This window comes from Semicossyphus pulcher, unplaced genomic scaffold (genome assembly GCF_022749685.1).
Source record: "Semicossyphus pulcher isolate SPU_LCO1_2020_fin unplaced genomic scaffold, fSemPul1.0.p SCAF_15, whole genome shotgun sequence".
Lineage (NCBI taxonomy): Eukaryota > Metazoa > Chordata > Actinopteri > Labriformes > Labridae > Semicossyphus > Semicossyphus pulcher.
In genome coordinates this window covers 18,255,221-18,275,711 of record NW_027211659.1, presented here as the reverse complement: position 1 = coordinate 18,275,711, position 20,491 = coordinate 18,255,221, and positions in this window count along the sequence as shown.

Sequence of the window (20,491 nt, the reverse complement as noted above, 5' to 3'; positions counted from 1 at the left end):
CCTTTGGATGAGCACCTGTCTTTAGGTATGTTTATCAGTACTACTTTATGCTGTAGATAATCACTGAATGACATCACTTGCATTTGTGTGACAAAGGTTGTATGAGATACTTATCAATTGAGTATAATAGCTGCATATAAAGCTGCAGTAGATAGCGGTCAGGACATCTGATTAAACTGACCATTATGGGAATGTTCCGTTAGTTGCTGATGTTGGTTTTTTCCTCCAAAACCTCTGAAATGCTATGACTAGTCCTGGATCACATGTGGACAACAGATATTATTTGTTCAAACATTTCTTTCTTCTCAGCAGAGTGTAAAAAGGTACTGTAACCGAGTGGAGTAACTGGCATAACATACCTGCAGTATTCACTACCTGAACTGGAAGCACTCAACTAAAACCAACCGAACATGGTCAGTGACATTGAAAATAACACAATCCTCCATGACTTCTCTGTATGATGACGCCAAAGCCAACAGGTATAATGTTGTAAAAGATTTCATAGTCATCTATTATCTACATGAGTGTGCATATTAATTACATTACAATTTTGTAAACTCATTTTGTGATGCAGTATCCTGTTCCACAATTTCTGAAGATTTAATAAAGATGTGTAACTTACATAACATACAGTATAAATTAAATTAATTGTCTGTCATCAATGCCTGTGGTTACATTTGTTTTAACCTGACTTCACAATAGATCTGAGCAATCCTAAAAAGAGGAGGCGCTGAAGTGAAGTCACATTAGATAGGATAAAAAGTACCTGCAGCAGTAGAGTCAGCCTCTACAACATTGTTACACTCAGGTTTAATCAATACATTTTAACCTGCGCAGCTAATTTGACACTCCAAGTTTAAAATGAATCACATAAGGTGTGATAAAACAACAAGAACACTTGCTTGTGTTCTGCTTTATCTTACAGTGAGTGCTGACGTTCAACTCATCTGCAGGGAGGGGGCTGAGAGCCTGTCAGTGCAGCAGGTCAGCAGGTTCAGGTTGGCACAGCTTCTAAAACACACACACGCACACACACACACAAACAGTTTGATAATTTGCCCATACCTCAGCTGTGTGTCTGAAGAGAGGATGAGACAAATTAATGCGAAAGAGAGACTGACAGGAAGAGCACAGGACTGAATACAAAGTAAGTGGAACAGGAAGGAAGAAAGATAGAGATATCAAGTCTCATCAGGATAACCCTCTTCTCTTGCAGACAATCCAATTTGCTGCTGGCAATGAGGGGGGAGCAAAATATATCTGCCAGTGTGAGTATTTATTTAATTGAAAGATTAAAAACTATGTTCAGCTGTTATGCAGCGATAGCAGAAAAGAAAAACCTGAATTCACAAACAACTTATACAAACACACACATTAGAAGATCTAAATGGCAATGGAGGTCAGCATGCCAGACAACTTTCATTTCGATTTTTATAAAGGACAGAAAGGTTTGACTGTACACAGGAGAGAGCTCAGTTTGAAAAGAAGCAAGAAAGAAACCTCTGCAGTTGGGAGCTGCTGTTGCTGCTGCTGAGTCACTTTGAACACGAAGAAAAAAACTAATCTCTCCCCTCCTCTTTCTCCATTGCTCTGTTTTTCTGTATCCGCCATCAAAGAATGAATGGAGGAGGGGGTTGAAAGAAGACATTATGGCTTGTTGACCTAGTTACCTGCCCTCACAGAGTGCTGGCATTACATGTACACCGACCTGGCAGAGCCATCCAGCCTTCGAGCATAACTCTGCCATCACCATTTATTTACCAATTCACCAACACTTTCCATCCTGCTGAAATATGTGGAGATTTATGATGTGCCAGGGACACAAATTAAAAGGAAAAACTTAAAGGCCCTTTCTTCAAACTGAACTCACACAGGAGAGTATGCACTATGAGGCAAACGAGTAACTGTTTAAGCGTAATGTTAAATATGTTAAATGAAGCTGCCAATAAGCTCAGTTCTGTGCAAAAAAATTAACCACATGCACAACACATTAGAAGCCCATTTAACTGTCCATCTTAAATATAAGTACTTGTTTCTTTTGTGCTAGACATTGGTCCTTGGTTTCCAGCTACTGCTAAACTACTATGTATTATCTTAATAACTCCAAATACTTCATCAAGTCATGTGATGACACTATAACGCAAGTAAGCGCTACGTAATATTTTAAAGGAATTGTTTTTGTGGTTATGCATATTACATTTCGGGTTCACCTAATTTCTTCTTCGTTTTGAGAAAATCTTGCGACAACATGAAAAGTAGCCTTCTGGGAAAAGTTAGTTATCACGAGTAAAGATTTTGATGCAACTTGCAAGATGGGCAATTAGAATATGAGCAATCAAATCCCAGATTAAATCAGGAAACCAGCTAGCTACAAAAAAAATGCACCAACACCAATGGCGCCTTGAGTGTCTGCCGACACTACATCATCAGCTCCTGCAGGATCACAGACTGTTAACATCGGACCTCAGGATACAGCCACCTCTATACGTTTTTATAATGACAATATACACACACTTTTCAATGCAATGTTTCCTGACGAAGAATGTTTTTTACTCCCTGTGCTATGGTTGTCATTCCTTAGTCAAAGCTGAGGATTTACTGGATACATTCCAGGTAAGCCAACAAAGCCTGTTAGCAGATCAGAATATTAAATTTATTTGTATGTTTATTTTTAATTCACTGAGAGCTGCCAGAAATGCCCTTTAGCAGTGATAAGACGAGTTAACATTAGAAGAGTTAGAAGGTTCCTGGTCCCGTGCATGGAAATGTTCTCTCCAGGTATTTTGGCTTGGTAGGTTAATTGGTGATCTGAATTGCCCATATGTTTGCATGAAAGGTTGTCTGTCTCTAGGTGTCAGCCCTGTGACGGACACTCATTTCAACAAAAAATGTTGGTGCCATAGTACCAGGTTAATAGCGCTTTGACATGAAGTTTGCCAGTATAATGCTTTGGCAGGTCTCGAGGGGAAACAAATGTCCCCCAGACTGATATATCATCTGGGTTAGAGTTTTTAAACACTATTTGAATTTAAAAAATGGTTACACATGATATATCTGTGTTATTATATTAGCATGTAATTTAATATAGTTTTTGGTTGACCCTGTGTCCAACCAATCTTACTTACTTCAACAGACATTCTGACAATAACATAAACTTTACACAGCGACTGACAAAGTAAAGAGACATCTAATGAAAATAGGGCATGATGTTAAATCACTTAAACTTGTATGAGGCTCAAAATAAATCTAATTCTTCTTTAAATGCTGACATAGATGTATAAAGAGCTGATCCTGTTCTAAAAAAGCATATATGGCCTCTCACAACACAATAGCCTCTGAGAGCGACGTCCAATTCACAGAAGCGTCCAATGCAGCCATCAGTTATTCAGAAATGCAAATGGAGACATCCAGCCCACGATTTCGTTTACTCTGCAAAAATCATTGTTTACAGTCCGAATAGCAAGATGCAGAATTGAGTAGGAGTTGGGAGATGCTGTCAATGGCCTGATTGTGAGCTGCATTTATATGTCAATATATTTTTAGAGATCAATAAAAACCTGAATTGCCGTCAGATGGTTGTCAAGGATTGCATTAGGCCAATGCGTTCTTCCTGCTTTGCTCTCCTCACAGACTGCTTTCCTGCAAACAGACAAATGCTATACTACTCGGACTACACTACTCCATAATGCTTCCAATACCAAATATCCTGCCACTGCCCTGTATATTCATATGCAGAATATGTTTATAGAGATAACTCACAACATAATGACTTTCTTATAAAGTGAGACAGATGTTTGTTAAATCATTCAAGCAAGACTCCATCTTCAAAAACAGTTGTTGTAAAGAGATCAGGGAGGCACTATACTCTACTGTATGTAGTCACTTGGAGGTTTGACAGCTGCCACTCAAAACAGGTTCACTTTTTCCTCAGGCGTTTAACCTACTTTCTTTCAGTCACACTCATCTCTTTACTCATTGTTTCTCCTCATCAAGTGCTGCCCTTTAGGTATCACTGATACTCAGGCACACATTCATTTCATTCAATTTGTGTATGTAAAAACCTCATGGGATCAGACAAAAAATTAAAATTAAAATTGGAAGAAAGATGAAGAGAGTTGGAAAATCATTAAACAGAATATGCATTGCAAAATATCACACTTCCTCAGATCAGAGAGAGATGATCAATATATTTTGAATAAAAAAGACACTCTTGGTCTAGTGTGTTGGTGGTGTTATCTGTCATTGTGCACTGATGAATAAAATACATTAACACATTCACGAAACTTCAAAAAATGAAATCAAAATCTAACAGGATTCCAGTGGGAACATTTGATATGGGTTTTGTGAGTGGGCGTGGCTAAATAGCTCTGTAGCGCCCCCTACAAATGTTCAAACATTCAGCCCTCATTGCACAATCCACCTTCAATTCTTTGTCAAATGTTGTAGGTGGAGGCACTTGCAGCCACTGTCCAAACTCTCAAATCTACATGTGGAGGTGGCGGTGCAGCTGTCTGGCAGTGGCCACAGGTAGCTGACTGAGCTTGGAGCAGGCGGTTGATGGTAGTGTTTGGCAGAATCTGCAGGTGGAGGCAGCTGCTGCAGGTTAGTGGAAAAAGCTGTAGATGGAGGCTCAGGAAAAAACTGTCTGCCAAAATCTGCAATTGGACTTGCTGGCTGCTGGTGAACGCTGTCTGCAGTCTGCACAATCTGCAGGCGGAGGCGAAGGTGCAGGTGTCTTGGAGACGCTGCTAGTGTAGGAAGCTGACATCTCCAAAAGTGCTACACTGCTTTCAGAGTCTTAGGTGTTGGTTTGTTACAGTGGTCTGCTTTAATTTACAGGTGAGGTTGGAAGCTGCAGGCTGCTTGCAGAGGATGCAGCTGAAGGCTTGACAAAAAGTTCGTGTGAACAGCTCCAACTCCTCTCTCCTGTCAAACACAATGCTCTAATCCAAATATGGTAAATCCTAGCTCCAGAAAACATGGTGGCGGCCAAATGCCGAACTGAAGGCTTCAAAAAGTAATTCAGCAAACCAATCGGTGATGTCATGGCTGCCTCCATTATTTATACAGTCTATGAGGAGAAGAGGTTCAAGTTACTGCAGTCTCTGCTGCCAACATCTACATTTTGCTGCATCTGCATTTAGATTCTTTAGTGTTTTTATCGACAACTTCTCTACATTTCCTTTCTTTTTTGTATATCCATCTGATCATTTGAAGGTTGTCGTATTGTTTCATCCAGAAACTTTCAAGCTCAGAGCGGAGGAGCGCAAAGGGAGCATTCAAGTTTTTACACTGACCTCATTTGTGAGTGAGATCAACAAAATTTCTTGAAGACACAACACAGATCAAACTCTGAAATATTTCTCTATAGCAGTGTAGAGCTGTAGTGGATGGGACAGTGTGTATAACACATATCCCAAATACATTATAAATCCTCAGCAGTGGATGTTAATATTCAGTGTAATATACTGTATAGTGTAACAAAGTACATTTACTCAAGTACTGTAAGTACAAGTTCCAGATAACGCAGTATAAACATGTTATGGAACCATTTATTTGACTTATTTGTCAATGCATAAAATACATGATGTTTGACAGCATATTAATTTCAAAAAGCAAATGGAAGAGTGAGAAAAAAAAAAAAACTATCAGTCCAATAATAATTGTATCCTATAGGATTTTCTAGGAGCCCATACAAAGTGTTTCTTTGTCAGCTCAACAGGCGAGTTCAGTATCAAAAAAATACACCTACACAAAATATGGGTGTAAAGTTTTGAGTTAGTTTCGCATCTAAATTATGTTGAAGTTACACACACACAAACAAACACACACACACACACACACACACACATATTCAAAAACATGGATGTTGCTCGGGTATTGTATTAAAGTTGTGTGTTTGGTTGATTGTTGATTCATTTACCACTTTTTATTCATGCAAGTATTTGCTCCCATTGTATTCCAATCACTTGCCAGACACCAGTAACTGAAGACAAAGACAAAGACAGACCCTGTCAGCTGGTTGACGTGCATTAATTAGCTGTTCCCACGCCATGTGCTCATTACCTCTTCTTTCATGGAACACTTAGGGTGTCGTGTATCACTCCTAAAGGACACCTACACACGAGCACATGCAAACACATACAGCCCAGCCATATTAGCTTCTTTGTCATCTACATGACAGTCTGCAGTCACAATAGCTCTTTGTCTGTCCAAGTGAAACTAAAGCATCCAAAACGTCACACGAAAGACGGGCTTAGCCTGAGATGGCCCTGCAGAGCTCTATGTGCCTGTGTACAGGTAGGCTGGTGATTGCAGAAGAAATGATATGACTTTACTAACGGTTTCTGTTCTTTAAATTCTGCTCAATATTTACATCAAATGCAGACATCACAAGCACAAGAGCAACTTAAGCTTTATGTCCCATATCAACAAAGTGACCAAGGTGGTCATCTATAATCATTCCCAATCTACAGCCATCCCAGCTAGAAGTGCAAAAACAAATACAGGCTTGAATTTCAAGTAGACCAGATTTACGTTTTACTGGTCTGTCCTACAAATAATGATAGGAAACATTGAACTTTTCCTTCTTGGTTACTAGTTATTTAAGATTTCAGATCAATTTTACAATATATAATTAACAAATGATGCACAGGGGCACATTAGTAGTAATTAAGATCAGGTCCATCTTTACCAGCTGCAACATTAAGTACACAATACAATACATCAATATTTATAGTACAATATTATAATATGTTTCATCTGAAATGGACCGTATTCACATTGAATACTTTTTCACGGGATGGATTTCACATTGCCTTGCAGTGTTTCCCCCCTCACCCAACACACCAGCCAACTAACCACACTTGCATCACTCATGTGAATTCTCCTTCACATCTGAATGAGGAATGTTTGATTTGACCATTGCACACACACAAATAACCAAGCTAAATATTACCTCAGAGGTGCCACAGCCATCAAGTGGCTGTTGAGCAAGAAATGTCAATTCTACTAACACCATCAGAACTTTGACTAACCATTGAGAGTGTTTACATTGTGACTGAAAAGGGCATCAGCAAAAGAAGTATTCTATTATTACATATATAGAGTTGTTTTGCATCTAAAACATGGTAAATTTAGTTACTTCTTTTGCTGGTTTCAACCATCTGGAGTCCTGTTGATACTCTGAATGTCACATCATTGTGTCTCTGAAGGTCTGCTCAGCTGTTTGTAAAAGGAGTTGCTTTTGGCTGTCGTCATGCCCACAAACACTTTCCCCTGGATGCTCACAGTGGTTCCTCATCAACTTTTCCATTTCAAAAGACTTATCAAAATAAAATAAGTCACACCCTCATCAAGTTCTTTTCTCTTTTTTCTTGTATTTTCATTGAAACTAGACTTTAAATATGGTCTCATGGTGTTAATCTAAACTCACACCGATACAGGCCTCAGGGATTGATGGTAGGCAGAATAATGAGCTATAACAATCCACATGATGAAGTATCCATCCAGCGCATCTAGCAAGAGGGTATTGTCTTGATCCTCTACCGCAAACTCATGAAGGAAGCTGAAAGGTAAGACAGGCGTCCCAAAAAAGCCTGAAAAGCTTTCTGTCAAATTCACTGTGGTTGATTCCTGCAAGTAAAAACATTAGGTTAGGTGTGTGTGTGTGTGTGTGTGTGTGTGTGTGTGTGTGTGTGTGTGTAGGTGTGTGTGTGTGTGTGTGTGTGTGTGTGTGCGCGTGTGTGTGTGTGTGTGCGTGTGTGTGCGTGTGTGTGTGTGTGTGTGTGTGTGTCTCCTTAGCTTTACCGAGTGCTGACCCAGTTTCTCTCTGCTGCGGGTTGGCATCACCTGCAAGCAACACCTAGGGTGGACAGAGACTCATTCAGACGTCTACAAACACACACTTACCACAAAGCAGCAACGTGATTGTATTTGAATCTGGACATCCACGAGAGTGAGGTGCCATAGAAACCCGATGTGAGCTTTTTTTTGTTTGTGTGTATGTTTCTGTGAGTGTGTGTGTGTGTGTGTGTGTGTGTGTGTGTGTGTGTGTGTGTGTGTGTGTTGACATTGGCTGTCCAAAAAAACTGACTCAGCTCTCTTTTAAGAGTTTCAGACCCCTCTGTGGCAGGCCTGGGTAGCCAGGAAGAGGCCATGTTCCAGCATGTTATTCCAAAACATACACACACATAACTCAACTTCTTTTGATAAAAATAAGCAATAATTGGTGCTTTTAAGACTTTGATGATGATTGGGTTTGACTCTTGTTGACACCCGTAACACGTATGCTGTCTGACTAACGATTTTAATGTGCATGGCTAAGTACAAGTATGAATTTCCCCCCACAGGCACACAGACAGCACTCACATAAAAACAGAAATAACATTAAACTGCACAGAAATCCTTTCACTGTGTGTGCGTGCATATGCACTTGTGCGCCAAGCTTATTCATATTCATGGTGGAATTCCTGGAGGAGGAATATTCAAATGATGCAGGGAGATCAAGTTAAAAAAAAAGTTTTTTTTATATCACATCAAAATTCTAAATCAGATTTTTACTTTTCACAGAGGAATGCCATCTGGGAGAACATTCATAGTGAAGTCGGAACCAAGTTGCTATGTTCAATGTTCTACTATCTAATTTAAATGCACAATACAGCAATTCAGCAGACAAACTTTTCAATGAAATTGTAAAATGGTTAGCAAGCTAGGGTAACTGGCATGATGTGTCCACTCCACCAAAATGTTGAATCGAAAGCAGTGACTTGACCTATTTTGCAAATAGCTAAATTTGAAATGGGATTGGAGTGTCTACCTTCCCCATTCAGATGTATTTCTGTATGAAACAGGATATCAAGGAAGGACATAACATTCGAAGGAAATGTTGAAAAGTAGGCGTCTCATAATGTATGTGTCAAGCAGCACAGAGAACACTAGCTCTGTTAATAGCTAATGGCTAATAACAATATGTTGTTTCAAGCACACATATGTTTTACAGGAAGAAGACATGTCATATATTGATAGGTAATTTCACAATATGAACAGTATGAGAGGGTTAATTTTTCAATTCATCTCAACTTTAAGTACATTTAAATTTGAAGCTTTTTAAAAATACTAATTAATTAAAGTGGATTTTAACAATGTCTTCTGTACAATGTGCATCTGTAATGATGAAGCCCCTAGTATATCTTGTGTTATATGTCTGTTACCTGTACCTGTGGGGATGAACAAAACAAATCAAATACAGAAACAGGTGGGTTAGGACTCTTAGGTAGAGAAGGAAAAAGAAGAAAGATGGAGGAAAGTGTGTCCAAAAAAAGACAGAAAATAAGATAGACATTGTAGAAGGCAGGAAAGCTGAGAAAGGAGAGATAATTACACAGGGCAAAACATAAATGTAGTTTCTGTTGCATATACAGACACATTAATCTTACCATCCTCAAAGTTTTTCCCTTCATCCATTCGGCTCATTTTGTAGTAAGGGGAGACACAGCCATGCATTACATGATTTTGTGTGGCTCATTCAGCCATGCAGGTTTGTTGGTTCTGCATGTACACTTTGGGGTCTCCCCCACGTGTGACTGCATGTGATGTGTGTGTACATCTTTACACGTGTACTGTAAGTGCGTATGTGTGTTTTTTGCCCCTTGTTCTTCTCTCTGGTTTTCAAGCCTGCTGTCATTGTGCTTCTTTTGTCTGCAACTGCTTTGTTGAACTAGTGGATGGTCAGTAAAACAGGAGCGGTTAGCTGCTAAAGCAGCCACTGGTTTTGTGTCTAGCTTAAGCTACATAACCACCAGAAGACCCTCACAAAGAAATTGGAGCTTGGAGCAGTAATCGTCAGGACAAAGAGGGATGAGAACCTCTTCATCACCAAACACCAAAAACACATATCCTGGCCCCTGCAGGAGGTGGGTATTCCTAAAGAGAGATGTTTTGGATTGACAGGCTGTAACGAGAGCTTTTACACAATATTACAGTTTAAATTATAATTGTCATGAATGTGTGTTGTTCTTCTTTCTGTGTGTGGTGTTTAACTCTCATGAATGTGTGTTGTATTACTTCCTTTCTAGCATATTTTCATATCTTCAGCAAATGGTAGATGAGATGCCAGACAAGGGTGGCTGTGGCTCAGTGGCAGAGTAGCTCGTTTTTCAATCGGAAGGTCGGAGGTTTGATCCCCAGCTCCCTCAGGCTACATGTCAAAGTGTTCTTGGGCAAGACACTGAACCCCAAATTGCTCCCGGTGGCATAGCCAACGGTTGTGAATGTGATAACTGTTGGGCACTTTACATAGCAGCCTCTGCCATCAGTGTATGAATGTGTGTGTGAATGGGTGAATGTGACATGTAGTGTAAAAGCAGCTTTGAGTGGTCGCAAAGACTACAGAAGCGCTCTGTATGGACAGTCCATTTACAAGTGAATTTCCCTTTGGGGATCAATAAAGTTATTGTTATTGTTATTTGTGTTTTGTCCCTCAGATTAACACTATGGCACAAATTCTGGATTAAGACCTTGTGATATCAGTCCTATAAGCCCGGCCTGGCAGTTGGACATCAGGAACTAACAATCGATGGTTTCACCCCATATGGGCCATCATCTTATCACCTTCTGCATCAGCTCTTTACTGTCTTTTACTAATAATGAGCATCTGTCTGATATAACTTTGAATGTTTTTTTTCCAGTGCTGGCTAATCAGATTCCTATGTTCAGAAACATCTTACTACTTACTTACTGAGCCCAGAGCTTGAATTTTGAGTTGCCTTCACCTGCTGAGTAGCTGTTGTTGATAATTGGATGAGTGAGATGAAGTGATACTGGATCTGAGTCATCACAGTGTTTGTGTATGGGAGCAGAGGAGTGTCCTCTTGAGTAAACGATCAGTGTCAGAGTGAGGTCGTGTTTCAAAAGCAGCGTGGAGCAAACTGGGGCCATTGAAGATGTGAGTGGATGCACAAGTGACTCAGCACTCTGGTATGAGCATGTCTGTGTGCATGTCCATTTAGTGTTGTCTGTCAATGCATGCATGAGTGTGTGTTTGTGTATCTGTCCTGTTTCAGATTTCCCATTCACCCTGAGAATCCAACCGAAGGGAGAAACATGGTGAATATTTAGTGAATAAATGTTTGCTTGTGTCTTCACCTGTAAATCATTTCAACGACTTACAGGCATGTAAATTAAAAACAGATATTTTATATCTATGATGTAAGAAGTATGATAAACCAAAAAATGTTACTATTATTTTAATTAGTAGTTATAGTTATTCTTGCTCCATAATTTATTGGTTTACATTTAAACTTGTGTGTTTGTTTGTAGAGTAAAAAAAATAAAAAATGTTGAGCTGCTAGCGTGGAGAGACGGCAAACACACACATACATCTCTAGGGAGCCCTTGAATCTGCCATTCAAAGTGGGTCACATAACTGAGGAGGGTGGGGGTGGTGTGCATAGCACTGCTACACCTCGGTCTTCCAGACTCAGGGGACTTTTTGAACTAGTTCAGGTTATTGTGGTATCAGGATTTATCGAGGGTTTCTCTGGTGAAATATCTCTCTGGTGGAGCTGCTTGCTTTCCCATTACTTGAAAAGTGCTCCACTTGTACAGAGTTATTATGCTAAGTTATACAGAGTTGTCACATCTTGACAATGAAAATGGCAAAAACGTGTGTGTTTTTTGTATGGAACAGAACCTTTATTCACTTATTAAATTTAAGTGCTGGTGCACTTTTTTATTTTGCTTCCTGTTTTCACCCCTCCCCGATGACAACATGAAATCTTTTCGCCAATTATTAACCAGCTATTGTTTTCTATCTAAATGTAGTGCACAGAACTGACAGCCTGTAACTGTTACTGCTCCACTTTATAAGAATGCTCTCATGTCTACAATATTTCAGGCTACAACCAGCAGATGTTAAGCTGAGCTAAGCAAATCACTGGAAACATTGGGAAAAAGCTGGCTGGGCTTTGACAAAGATAACAAAATCATCCCAAAGTACACTATTATAAACATTACAAAAAAATCAATGTGTAATAAAACAATATTTGTATAGTGAGTGTTTTTTGGCCAGAATCAGTAACTTCCTGGAGTCCTTTGGTCACTATGAAGTAACTGTCTATAGCCAAGAAATAGTCCTCTCACCCAGGATGGATTGAGGACGCATTCAGATCTGATCACTCAGGCCACATATGGAGGTGGTCTGGGACGCATTTATCCAAATACGTCTGGCACTATGTCCTGGGCCACATTAAGCACCGTCCCTGAAGCTCTTCTTCTTTGCATTGAAGTAAAGCGGTCCACTTCTCAAGCCAAAGTAGTGGTGGATGCAGGCTGTGAAAATATTTTATTTAATCTTTGGTTTGGCACCAGGAAAAATCTGTGCAGAAAGTGCACTGCTTAGTCACAAACAAAACTTTAAAAAACCTGAAAAAACGTTCCCACTTCTTCCCCGCTTCAGTTTGCATTTCATTTGTGCTGTATGACCAAATTATAAGGTAACATATGCAGTACACATTTCATAGAACAACCAAATAAAATCTACTTTTGTCTTTAAAGTAATAATCTCAAAGATTTTCAGTTGAAAAAAATGTTGGTTAAGTCTCTTCCTATTGTCAGATGAGTTAACACAATGCTAAAACCTTTGGTCACTGAGCCCTTATGCTTGCTGTGATACCAAAAAACTAACACTGGATGCCAAGTCAAATGTTTTGCACAGATCTTAAGCAGTGCACAGTAATTCATATGTTTTCCATCACCCAGCAGTGGTGGGTCCATGGGTAAGCAGAGCTAACGCAACAGACTAGCGCTTCAGCTCACTTATGTATTTCAGCATTTTTTGGCAGTCCCTTCTTGTGTTGCAATTCTTTTAAACATCCATAAGGTAAACAGGGTTGTTACGACTGAACAAAAAAGAGAAGATCATACACACATAGGCGAAACTGTAGCTGTAACAAAATGGTTGCAGGCATTTCTGTCCTGTCTTTTGAATACATTTTCAATAACATAAAGTGTTGAGAAAATCATCCTATTATTGAAGTTAAATACTACGGAAGCCCTAAGTGGACATGTATCCATATATTTTATTGCATCCGTTTTCCTGTGGTAACAAGTAATTTCCATTTGTTTCTGCTGGTTTTCCCATTGTAATGGACTCATTTATCTCATTATCTCGAAGTAATAAAGCTTGTTTCTCGTGATAACAGGAAGATTTTTCTGGTCATCTAGAACAGTGGTTCTCAAAGTGGGGTGCTAGGACCCCTCGGGTTCCCCAAACTATAGCCCGGGGGTACGCAAAATAATTATACTAAATTTATAATAAATCATAAAATTGTGCTGTATCACTAAAAACTGCATGTCTACAGATGAGGACCATTTGCGGCAATGAAACAAGCATATTGTGTCCATTACTCCCTCATTAGATTTGGACCAGTAGAACCTGATATGATTGTGACACATCAAGTCAATCTGTCAAGAATCTCTCAACTCACTCAGGTCCAACAAATCATTTCTGCAGCTGTCTTGCTGCTGTTCATTTTCTGAAAGCTTTTAAGATCAACTAAAAGTATAAATCAAGTTGAGTCAACAAGCAATTTGAATAAGATGCTTCTGTTTTAAAGTATATAAGCGGTATCACATTTCAAACTGAAATGTTTTTCTGTTTATCACTATTAAACAGGTCTGTAGTATTTTGATAAGATTTACGATACAAACAGTTCCAATAGCATTTAACAGAGCAAATGGTAATACGCATATGCTCAATTGGTGCTACGACTATGAGGGGGTCTACTAGGATCATACAAATGAGCTACGTGAAGCCTTTCTGTTTGTTTTGTGCGTTTTCAACTCTGGAGATACGGGTTATGATCATCTGACGTGACGGTGGTGCAGCGTTGTTATCTCAAGATTGCGAGATAAATAACTTGAGATCTCGAGAAAACAACCTGAAATGACTCGTTATTGCTATAACATGTCTGCTTAGGGCTTCCATAAAAAAAACACTATTCAACCCGTGAACCAGTAATATTAATCCAGAAGCATAAAATATATCAGTAAAACACTGACAGGGATCATTCTCTGCAAGTTATTTTCAAAAATGTAAAGGTCATTTTTCTGTAAAACTTATTTGATTAAGGATTCTTTTTACAACACTTAAGTATGTTCAAAGCGTGGTGTTAAAAACTTTAAAGTTAAGATGAAAGAGGCATCCAGAGGTATCCAGATTCAATATCGGGATGTATTTCTGAGTGAAAGGAATTTGATTTAAAAGTTGACACCCTAAAATATGGCCAGAGATGTGCTCAAAAATGATAAAGAAGTTTTCATTTTATTTTGATTATAATACATTCATAACTACATGATACAATGATGCTGATCAGCGTTTTTCTCTAAGAAACTTTATTTTATTGCCATGCATGAACATTTCTGAGGTATATTTTGGCACAGACTGGAGTATTTTGGTGGCGGTTTATCGTAAATATTTTAACAAGCAGGTTTTCTTTGGGAGTGGAAGTCCTGCCCGTGTATTTTTTTTTTAAACACATAGAGCTGGAAACCTTTTTGGCTTCTCCAAGGTGCTGTTAAAGACCTCCTTATGTGGCAGGAAGCGTGTCAGTGTTGTTTCCAATTGATGACAGAAGCAGTGGGGCAGCAGCAACCCTGAAGCTGACAGTAATGAGATTAAACATCAGTGTTTGCTGACGTGAAAATAGACTGAACATAGCAGAGCTGCTGGTGTGTGGAGTGTGTAGATGTGTAGGCTTGGATGTGTGTGAGCTACTGTATATGAAGGTACAGATGAAGCTCTGTCTGGCCCGGCAGCATCAAGGCCAGAGGGAGTCTGTCAGCGGTGAAACGAGGTAAGCAAATGAGCCTGGCGATCAAACGAAAGAGAAGGGGGCTTGTTCAGGACGTAATGAGTTTCAACCCAGCAACCTGCCAACATGTTTTCCTTACAGGGCTTATTTTGTTCATGTCACACCCTCGCATGCAGACATCAAACATTTCCTTCCCTCCTCCTCCACTCCACCCTCGTCTCTTCTTACCTGAATTCATCTCTCACGTTTCTGGTTATTTTGCCAGCGTTAACTACTGTTTACCCTCCTCTCGTGCGGTGCTCGACTGTATGTTTTTGCCCTTCATGCAGCGTTAAGACTATAATTAGGCGAGCAGGTTTGAGGTAAACAAGACAGAATTTAGGTCAGGGGTTCTCAATGTTACACTCTGAAAACAGATCCAAATCAGGGCTGCTGTTGGGTGGGGTTTCTAACAAAAGACATGCTTTGAAATAACAATGAAGATGGTGGCTAGGGTGCAATATGTCTCTCTGTTTTTGTATCTCCTGTGTGTATCCCCGTTTTAATTTGACCTTTTATGTGCTGTCTTATATGTTATATAAGATAGATATATATCTTATATGCTTCCCAGATAGAAGAATGACATCTCAAATATTTCCCCTGTTAAAGTCTGCTACAGCTGCTGTGTTGCATGTACATGTGTATTCATGTTAACTTCATGTTTCTGTCTGACATCCTGCAGACTTTTTCCATAATTATCACCCAGAGCGGCTGTAAACCGCCTCAAACAGCCCTGTCTCCATGTAGTTTGGTCCAACTTAGAGGGAACATATAGGTCTCTCTGTACTTACAGCAGTGTTACCATTGGCACATTCTGTTTTCATCATTTGTAAATTTAAAACACAGTGTTTAAACAGATGTAGAACCTCTGCACGTCTGCTCTGTACATCTGCAGACTGAAATTAATATGTTGAATGGTTGGCATTGCCTGTTTCTTTCCTGTCCACACAGATTCTCTCCTCACATTCTTGCCATTATTTCCCTTTCTAACTAAATGAACTGTATTTATCAAATTTGAATGGCAAGAATATTCTGTTTTGTGAATCTAGAAGAAAATCATGTCCTTCCTCCTTTCCAAGAAACTTTTTCATTTTTTGGAAAAGAAGAATGATTATATTAGACAGGAAAATCAAATCACAGTGCTGAAGGAACTTGACTTAAATGTATGACAGGAATCGTAAACATGTGACAGTGGTTATATAACATACATTGCTTAAAAGTCTTTATTCATCAAAATGGACAAATACTAAAACCATCAACATTAAAAAATCCCTTCAGCTTATAACATCCAAGCACCTCCTGAGTAGCCAGCCATGTTTTTTCAAGTGAATAAATCCATATGAAATAAAAACAAAGAATCATGTCTTGAATAAATAGTTTATAATATGCTATATATATTATAAATATAATAAGCTGTAAATGAAATAACAAATGAATAATAAATGATACAATAAACATTATAATTACTCAGATTTTTCATTCTACATTCCATTTACAGCTGTGAGACATCACGGTGTGTGCAGTGCTTCAGTTTGAGAGTCAAGGAAGGTGGTAGGCCGGCAAACTCAGCAGACTTTTTGTTTCCAGACGTGTGTATTTATGTACAGTGCCAGGCAATTACACATAAAAAACAATAGTAATTAAAAAAACAAATGCAAAAAGAAACTTAATTAAGTCATAATTAACTCAAACAAAGACACATGTATGGTATATGGCTGCAGGGCCTCACCTCTCTCCCCTGCAGAAGCAAATTTGACTGCCTTTATAGGGTGTTCATTTGAGACCCTTACTTGCATTAGCCTACCAAAATCCAATATGGGGTTCTTCTAGATTAAACCCTTAGGCATAGAAATGAAAACGCATCCTTAATTAACCTTAGCTCATTTACTTACATGTTTCAGAAAAGAAAAACCCTACAATTGGCGCAGCCCAGTGATGTCACTGATTACAGCACCAACAGTAAAAAAAAAAAAATTTTTAAAAAGCAGCAGTATCACATGGTGACCTGACAGATCAGTTATCATATGTAATCCTGCAACTTAATAAAAGTGACTGAAACTAACTCATGACTGTGTGTCTGCTTTAATTTATTCAAGTGCTTAGATGTGACCTGTAACATAATGCTTACACAAACAAACCAGTGCTGCGTAGTTACAAAAGCAAAGGTAAATATACACGCAACACTTTTGTTTTTGCTCCCATTTTTCATGAGCTGAACTCAAAGATCCAAGACTTTTTCTATGTACACAAAAGGCCTATTTCTCTCAAATATTGTTCACAAATTTGTCTACATCTGTGTTAGTGAGCACTTCTCCTGTGCCGAGATAATCCATCCACCTCACAGGTGTTGACAAAATGCTGATTAGACAGCATGATTATTGCACAGGTGTGCCTTAGGCTGGCCACAATAAAAGGTCCCTCTAAAATGTGCAGTTTTACGGTATTGGGGGGGTCGGGGGGGTCAGAAAACCAGTCAGTATATGGTGTGACCACAATTTGCCTAACGCAGTGCAACACATCTCCTTCGCATAGAGTTGATCAGGTTGTTGATTGTGGCCTGTGGGATGTTGGTCCACTCCTCTTCAATGGCTGTGCCAAGTTGCTGGATATTGGCAGGAACTGGAACACGCTGACGTATACGCCAATCCAGAGCATCCCAAACATGCTCAATGGGGGACATGTCAGGTGAGTATGCTGGCCATGCAAGAACTGGGATGTTTTCAGCTTCCAGGAATTGTGTACAGATCCTTGCGAAATGGGGCCGTGCATTAGCATGCTGCAACATGAGGTGATGGTCGTGGATGAATGGCACAACAATGGGCCTCAGGATCTCGTCACGGTATCTCTGTGCATTCAGAATGCCATCAATAAAATGCACCTGTGTTCGTTGTCCATAACATACGCCTGCCCATACCATAACCCCACCGCCACGATGGGCCACTCGATTCACAACATTGACATCAGCAAACTGCTCACCCACACGATGCCATACACGCTGTCTGCCATCTGCCCTGTACAGTGAAAACCGGGATTCATCCGTGAAGAGAACAACTCTCCAAAGTGCCAGACGCCATCGAATGTGAGCATTTGCCCACTCAAGTCGGTTACAACGACGAACTGCAGTCAGGTTGAGACCCTGATGAGGACAACAAGCATGCAGATGAGCTTCCCTGAGACGCAGTTTGTGCAGAAATTCTTTGGTTATGCATACCGATTGTTGCAGCAGCTGTCTGGGTGGCTGGTCTTAGACGATCTTGGAGGTGAAGATGCTGGATGTGGAGGTCCTGGGCTGGTGTGGTTACACGTGGTCTGTGGTTGTGAGGCCGGTTGGATGTACTGCCAAATTCTCTGAAACGCCCTTGCAGACAGCTAATGGTAGAGAAATTAACATTCAATTCACAGGCAACAGCTCTGGTGGACATTCCTGCAGTCAGTATGCCAATTGCACGCTCCCTCAAAACTTGCGACATCTGTGGCATTGTGCTGTGTGATAAAACTGCACATTTTAGAGTGGCCTTTTATTGTGGCCAGCCTAAGGCACACCTGTGCAATAATCATGCTGTCTAATCAGCATCTTGATATGCCACACCTGTGAGGTGGATGGATTATCTCGGCAAAGGAGAAGTGCTCACTAACACAGATTTAGACAAGTTTGTGAACAATGTTTGGGAGAAATAGGCCTTTTGTGAACATAGAAAAAAACTTAGATCTTTGAGTTCAGCTCATGAAAAATGGGAGCAAAAACAAAAGTGTTGCGTTTATATTTTTGTTCAGTGTATATATAGCAAAATCATGAATGAAAGACATAAGATTTCCTGAATTTAAGACTTTGCAAAGAAAATAGACACAAACTTCTCAAATGTTGTTTGGGCAGATAAGATATTTAACATTTTGATGTCTCTCAGCTTGTTAAGACTTCACACCAATCAGAAGCATGAATCTTGTTAAAAAGACAAGACAGGTGTTGGTTTTGGGAATTGAGTATGGTTTTTTTTCTAGTCCATGGGTGTCAGGATTGTAGTTGGGAGACTAGACAGAAATTCGATGTATCGTTCACCTGCTGTTACCTTCCACAAGATCATTTAGCTTCTTTAGTCTTATAAAAACAACTCCAATCAGCTACCACCACAGAGGAAACTACTTCTGTGGGAAATGAATGGTTAACTCATTCGCTAGCTAATGAAAGAGCCAAGGGTGTGGACAGTACATACTTGATAATTTGGTGTTTGCTCGTCTCAAGCGCCACCCCCTTGTCCAAATCATATTGCTGGCTCCCGAAAACAAACATGGTTGCTGCCAAATGCCAAACTCAAGGCTTCAAAAAGGCACTTAAAAAAAAAAATTGGTGACTTGTCCATTATTCATACAGTCAATGCAAAGAATGTTTACAGTCTCTCTCATGCATTGAAATAAATATTAAACCTTGATGATTTCAAGGTGAGTTCATGCTGAATTATTTCTAAAGCCTAAACTTGTGAACCTGTGCTGTGGACGTTCTGGGTGGGGGAAATAGTTCCAACATGAAAAAACTAAGTGGTTGTATATTTATTCCATCTTTTATTCGGGTAAAATAAACAAGATGCACAATTTAGCTTTTGGTTATATTAAGATAACTAAAAGCATGTTAGATAATGTTCGTGGTAATATTCATATAGCTCTGTTGTTGTACTTATCAGTATGCTCTGCTGGTAATAGCTAAAGAGTTGGCAGAATAGTCCCTGCTGAAAAGGACAAACATGCACTTACAGTAAAAACCCCACCATCAGGGGGAGGATTGGCTGCATTTTAGTATATTTATCTTATAGATTATAATTAGTCATGCTGGAGTCGGCTGTTTAGACTTTAGGTTAGACTTCCCCTTCCTCACATCATTCGTAGAGTTTGTGTTCCTCCACATAAAACCCCTTTGATGTAGTTGCTAAGCAACCTCTGCTCTGTGTCTGTCTCTTTCTGCCCTCATTTCTTTTCAGGCAACCACCGACCTCATCGCTCTTTTACCGTTGATACTTTGATCAATTCTGAGATTGTGGCCCAATTTGTTTGTGGATAGGTCATAATGTACAGTATATTATCCTCAATACAAAATCCAAACAGATCGGGAAAACCCACACAAAAAACAAAAGGTGTCCTACAATACACACAAAGTAGCCACAGCTTTTAAGTTTGAGACAAACACATTAGCTAACATATTCACAAAGTCCCTGAGTAGTCCAGTAACACTCAGTCAAGATATTACAAGGTAAAATAGGGATCTAAGTCTTTTTTCATCATGTTTTTATGAGTTTTATCCTGACTCTGCTTTATCTTGCCTTATTAATCAGATAGGGTCATTGCTCCATGTTAGTTAGTCTTTGTCTTAGTCTTTGTTTGTTGTTTTATTTGATTCAGTGTATTATTTTATTATGTTTCTGTAAAGCACTTTGTAACTCTGTTTTCAAAGGTGCTATACAAATACAGTTTATAATAATAATACTAATAATAATAATATATATATATTTTTTTTTTATTCAAAGTCCCATTAAAAAGTAGATGAATGGGGAGAAGAAAAACCAAAAGGCATTTATTCTACTGACACAAGTTGGTATAGGATTATCATTACAATATTTCAAAAAGGTTTTGAGTTGAACTCATGTACTATT